Source organism: Microtus pennsylvanicus, chromosome 6 (assembly GCF_037038515.1).
Source record: "Microtus pennsylvanicus isolate mMicPen1 chromosome 6, mMicPen1.hap1, whole genome shotgun sequence".
In the NCBI taxonomy this organism is placed as follows: Eukaryota; Metazoa; Chordata; class Mammalia; order Rodentia; family Cricetidae; genus Microtus; species Microtus pennsylvanicus.
In genome coordinates this window covers 3880401-3886677 of record NC_134584.1, presented here as the reverse complement: position 1 = coordinate 3886677, position 6277 = coordinate 3880401, and positions in this window count along the sequence as shown.

The following is a 6277-nucleotide window of genomic DNA, read 5'->3' as shown; positions in this document are numbered from 1 at the left end:
TCTTCCTTTTTAGGGCCTTGAGCAGTGTTAGCAGACATTCTAAGATTTAACCTGCTGCACATTGATTATAAATCCTTCAAGGATTACTAGATGGTTAGATGTTCTGTATTTGTAGAACATTGGGATGTTGACTATCCAGGCTAAATTATCTTTGACTTTCTTATTCTTTCAATCAGCCAACAATAACATAGACCTGATTGTGGCTTCCAAAAAATACTTTGTAATGTACAAACTGATCTTAGCTCCCACCAAAGCAAGACTAAGATACTAAAGGATGACATCACTTAGTATAACACATAATTACAAGGATTTCTTTAACTTACCACACGACTTATCCAAAAATGTGTTTTGAAGGTAACTTTACTTGTGGATTAATCTTTTCTATTATTGTAAAAATCACCCAAATGCATCATCATATTTTAATTTCAGTAACCTGTGTTCTTAGCCACTGTTTACTCAGGTTTGACCCCAATACAAACTCTTTCTAGCCATATTTGAGGAAAAAAAGTTGTCTGTAACTGAGGACAAACTAATTGGGTTATCTATTCCAGTCTTAGGATGCAACTAATCATATGGGTGGTGATTTCTCCATATTGTAAATTTGACTAAATGTAACAGCACCACGACCTCACAACTCTGGTACATCTATGATCATATCGACTGACAAGATTAGCAAAAATGCAGATAATTCTTTTTAAGCCTAGGAACCAAGAGTCTTAAGGATAACATAGAGAAAGTAATCTAAACACCAATAATCAAAAATCTCTATTTTCAAACATTGATACAAGAACAGATGCTTCAGATAATTATTGATATGGTTCCCCACACTACTGCCTTTTATCATAATCCAAAACAAAACAACATAAAATCATGACTCTTATTTTTTTAATATTATTTTATAATCTTCTCATTTTTCAAAACCTTGTTGTATTTAAAATCCTAGGTCTCAATTTTTTCATTATTTTATGTAGCATACAACTATGTATATGTATAGAAATATATATGCCTAACTACTGAGTACAATCGGTTTAGTCAGATAATATTACATGTGTACATGTTAACATTTCATAAAATCATATCAAATCAAAATATAGTGTCATGCCCCACCTCATCCAGCAAGGATGACGCGACCACTGGAGCTCTTCTCACTGCAGTTTTATTCCAGGACTTTATACACTTCTCTCTCTTTTCCCTTCTCTCTTTTACCTCTCTCTCTCTCTCTCTCTCTCTCTCTCTCTCTCTCTCTCTCTCTCTCTCTCTCTTTCTCTCTTTCTCCTTTTTCCTTTCTCTGACCTCTCTCAGCCCTTAAGTAGGCATGGGCTGCCAACCCCGAACTGCCAGGTGGGCACTGCCCATAGGTTCACACATATACAGGCAGCTGATGATCATTGCGTGATCATAGCATAGGTCAGGCCTTAGCCATCTCAGGAGTTGATTATACATCTCCATCAGGTGTGATTCCATGCAGCTCGCTACAGTTCCCCCTTTTGTTTTTTAAAGCAAACAGGTAAGAGTAGAGGTCTGATCTCTGTTAAAAATGAAACATGTACTAGTGTTTGTCCAGGTGTCATCCACTCAGAGAACACTAGACCTGTCCGGTGCCTTTTACAGAGGTGGGAGTTAGACACCAACACACATGCAATCAGACTTGCTCTTCTTGAGGCTGATGTATGCTTACCTCAAGTGCAGTGCGCAAGCCTCGCATCCTGTGCTTGCTTACATCTCTTTTAAGGTAGATAGCTAAACTTGGGGAGACTGTCCTGCTTCAATGACCGTGAAGGCCTGAATGATCATAAGTGCATTGCGATGCTGTGAAACCCTTATGTGACAAATGCACCACAGACATACCAGGGAGGCAAGCACCATTAAGCCTGTTAGGGCTCCTATCCCGCCCACTCCTTCAGATGACCCATGGAGTGATCCAGGAAGATAGTCCTTCTGCCAGGCTGGTATCCATGCGTGTGGAATCTGCAGTTGCAATCGTCACTCGCAGCTTTTCCAGTTGTTGTTCTAATTCACCAGACCAATTACCTAAAATATAGCTAGACAATTCTTTAAACTTTTCATATCACACACAGCCCCGATACTTCCATTCACAGCCAAGCTGAGCCAATTGCCAGAGGACATCTATCTGAGTCATGGCCACAGCTGCGGCTGTGCTTGTGGCAGCAACAAGGGCAGTCAGAACTGGTAGCAGAGGGGCCAGCACAGAGGAAAGGAAGGGGAGGCAATCTTGCTTTCCCCTCCCTGGCTTTCCTCTGCCTGCTCCTGTCATTAGGAGTGGCTTTGCCATGACCCCAGGAGCAGTCAGAAACCAGACCCCCCAATTCCTTAAGCTTTTCTGTTCATACAGTGGGATGTGTTTCTGCTTCTGGGCTTTCTTTATCCCATCTCAACCCTGCCCCTGAGCTGGCCTTTTTGCCTGTGAAGTCTTTGGAAGCCTGCAACACAGCCTGCTTCAGTGCTGAGGGAATCTGAAAGGTGAGTCAGAACCCACAAACCCAGACAGCCAGACACCCCACTCTCCAGGACCTTACCAGTGGGAGAGAACCTAGGGGGCCCATTCACAACTCCCTAGCTTTTCTTGCCAGCCAGCTGGGAGTGTCTCTGCTGCTGGGCTTTCCCCCAAACCACTCTGCCTCCAATCCTGCCTTTTCACCTCTGATGTCCTTGGAATCCTGCAACACAGCCTGCTCCAGTGCTTAGGAGACCTAAGAGAGGGCAGACCAAGAAAAACTCCCAAGTACTCAGACAGCCACAGCAAAGATTGGACCAAGATGTCAAGACTTTGCTGGCCTCATTTGAAGAAATAGATGGGTAGGGACCAATGCAAGAATTCCTCTAACATCCTGAAAAGCAACATTGTAACACAAGAACCCAGTGAACACACAACAGGAAGACTTGAACATCCTAACACAGAAGAAGTAGAAAAATCAACTTTAAAAGTAACCTTATGAAAATGATGGATAATTTTAAACAGGAAGTGAAAAACTCCCTTAAGGAAAGGGAAAAAAGACAAGCAAAAAGTTAGAAGAAATTGATAAATCCCTAAAAGATACCCAAGAAAATAAAGAAAAAGCAATCAAACAGGTAAAGGAAACAGTTCAAGACTTGAAGACCAAAATGGAAGTAATAAAGAAAACATAAAACAAGTGGAGGGTATATATGGAAAATCTAGTTAAATGAACAGAATACAAGAGATAAAAGAATCGCAGGCACTGAAGATACTATAGAAAAAATAGACTCATTGATCAAAGAAAACATTGAATCCAAAAAATTCTTAACACATAACATCCAGGAAATTTGGAATACCATGAAAAGACTAAAGCTGAGATTAATAGGGGTAGAAGAAAGAAAATATATTCAACAAAACTATAGAAGAAAACTTTCTCAACATAAGAAGGATATTCCTATGAAGGTACAGGCAGCTTACAGAACACCAAATAGACTGGATTAAGAAAAAATCCCCTCACCATTTAATAATAAAAACACAAAACATACAGAATAAAGAAAGAATATTAAGAGCTGCAAAGGAAAAAGGTCAAGTAATAAATAAAGGTAAACCTATCAGAATTACACCTGACTTCTCAATAGAAACCATGAAAGCCAGAAGGTCTTGGATAGATGTGCTGCAGAAACTGAGAGACCATGCATGGAAGCCCAGAATACTATATCCTGCACAGCTTTCTTTCACTATCGATGGAGAAAACAAGATAGTCTGTGACAAAAACAAATTTAAACAATATGTATGCACAAACCAGGACTTACAGAATATACTAGAAGGAAAAGCTCAACCCAAGGAAACTAACAACATCCATAATAACACAAACATCTGATAACTCTCCACCAACACAACTCAAAAAATGGAAACACACGCACTACCAACAAAAAATATATGGGGTTAACAACCACTGGTCATTAATATCACTTAATATCAATGGGCTCAAATTACTAATAAAAAGGCACAGGTTAAGGGAATGGATAAAAATACAGGATCCAGCATTCTGCTTAAAAAAAAAAAACCTCAACCTCAAAGGCAGACACTACCTCAGGATAAAAGGTTAGGAAAAGTTTTCCAATCAAACAAACCTAAGAAACAAGCAGGTGTGGCTATACTAATATCTAACAAAATTGATTTCAAACTAAAATCAATCAGAAGAGATGGATAGGGACACTTTTTACTCATAACAGGAACAATTCATCAATCCTGAATATCTATGCCCCTAATATAGAAGCACCCATATATGTAAAAAAAATTACTAAAATTCAAATCACACATCCATCCAACAGACTCATAGTAAGAGATTACAACACTCCTCTCTCATCAATGGCGAGATCAACCAGACAGAAACTTAACAGAGAAAAAAAAGAACTAACAGATGTAATGAATCAAATGAACTTAAAAGACATCAATTGAACATTCCACCCAAACAGGAAAGAATATATTTTCTTCTCAACACCTTATGGAATCTTCTCAAAAATTGATCACATACTCAGTAACAAAGCAAAAATACACAGATACAAAAAAATTGGAGTAACCACCTGTGTCTTATCTTATCACCATGGAATAAAGTTAGAATTTAATAATAATACTATCCCCAGAAAGCCTACAAACTCATGGAAATTGAACAGTCAACTACTAAACCACCCCTGGATCAAGGAAGGAATAAAGAAACAAATTAAAGTCTTCCTTGAATTCAACGAAAATGAAGGCACAACATACTCAAACCTATGGGACATTATGAAATCAGTGCTAAGAGGAAAGTTCATAGCACTAAGTGCCCACATAAAGAACATGGAGAAAGCTCAAATTAGAGATTTAACAGCACACATGAAAGCTCTAGAAAAAAAAGCAGACTCACCCAGGAGGAGTGGAAGATTGGAATAATCAAACTGAGGGATGAAATCAACAAAATAGAAACACAGAAATTAATGAACCAGAGAGCTCATTCTTTGAGAAAATCAACAAGATTGACAAACCCTTATCCAATCTAATCAAAAGGTGGAGAAAGAACACCCAAATTAACAAAATCAGAATTGAAAATGGTGACATAAGAAAAGACATTGAGGAAATTCAGAGAATCATTAGGTCTTACTACAAAAGCCTGTGCTTCACAAAATTGGAAAATGTAAAAGAATTAGACAATTTTTTAGATAGATACTATATACCAAAATTAAATCAAGACCAGATGAGCAATTTAAATAGACCTATAAGTTGCAAGTAAATAGACTGTCATTGAAAACCTCCCAACAAAAACAAGTCCAGGGCCAGATGATTTTAGTGAAGAATTCTACCAGAACTGCCAAGAAGAGTTAATGCCTTTACTCCTTAATGTGTTCCAGATAATAGAAAAAAGAAGGGTCATTGCTAAACTCTTTTTATGAAGCTACAGTTACATTGATACTAAAATCACACAAAGAATGAACTAAGAAAGAGAATTACAGACCGATCTCACTCATAAACATGGACGCAAAAATTCTCAATAAAATACTGGAAAACCGAATCCAAGAACAGATCAAAATATTATCCATTATGATCAAGTAGGCTTCATCCCAGAGATTCAGGGCTTGTTCAACACAGAAAAAAATCTATCAATGTAATCCATCATATAAATAAACGGAAAGAAAAAGCTCTACCAGAGAACTCCTACAGCTGATAAATACCATCAGTGAGGTGACCAGAAACAAGATCAATTAAAAAAAATCAGTAGCCCTCCTATAAACAGAGGATTAAAAAGCTGAGAGGGAAATCAGTGAAACAATACATTTAATAATAGCCACAAATATCATAAGTATCTTGAGGTAGCACTAACCAAGGAAGTAAAAGACCTATTTGACAAGAACTTTAAGTCTTTGAAGAAAGAAATTGAAGAGGACACCAGAAAATGGAAAGATCTCCCATGCTCTTGGATACATAGGATCAACAGAGTAAAAATGGCAATCCAACCAAAGGCAATCTATAGATTCAATGTAATTACCATCAAAATCCCAACAAAGTTTTCACACACCTTGAAAAAACAATAATCAACTTTATATGGACAAACAAAAAACCCAGGATAGCCAGAACAATCCTATACAATAAAGGAACTTCTGGAGGCATTAATATCCCTGACATCAAACTCTATTACACTGCTACAATAATTAAAACAGATTAGTATTGGCATAAAAACAGAGACATTGACCAATGGAATGGAATTGAAGACCTGGATATTAATCGACACACCTATGAACACTTGATTTTTGACAAAGAATCTAAAATTATACAATGGAAGAAAGA